Genomic DNA, 444 nt, shown 5'->3' with positions numbered 1-444 from the left:
GATGATTTTATAGCATTTTCTTTGTGTGTCCTTTTTTGGACGCGAGGAACCCCAGAGGGTACAAAATGTGTTACCAGTGTATAATAGACCTGTAACAGTAACTGACATTAGATTTTAAAAATATATCAAAAAAGACACTTTCTTGCAGAAATCCATACCTTCAGCTGTAACACAGCCAAAATGATCAGCAAATCAAAAAAGAAAAGTGAAGAAAATGTCCAAAAAAGGACAGAGGACCCCTGAGGGTTAATAAATCACATGAACTGCTATTTAAATTACCACTATTATGTTTTTTTCTGTGCTAAATTTAACATTACTGGGGATTTTTGGGAATAACTTTGGGAAAAATTGGAATTTTAACACCAAAAGTCATAGCACCCCTTTCGGGATCAAGACGCACGTTTTGATGTATATATTACTGGGGTTTTCTCAAAGCTGCGGGAC

Source organism: Seriola lalandi, unplaced genomic scaffold (assembly GCF_002814215.2).
Source record: "Seriola lalandi dorsalis isolate HSWRI2012SDOR001 ecotype SW California unplaced genomic scaffold, Sedor1 jcf7180002054972, whole genome shotgun sequence".
In the NCBI taxonomy this organism is placed as follows: domain Eukaryota; kingdom Metazoa; phylum Chordata; class Actinopteri; order Carangiformes; family Carangidae; genus Seriola; species Seriola lalandi.
The sequence above is the reverse complement of the archived record's forward strand: the minus strand, read 5'-3'. Positions refer to the sequence as shown.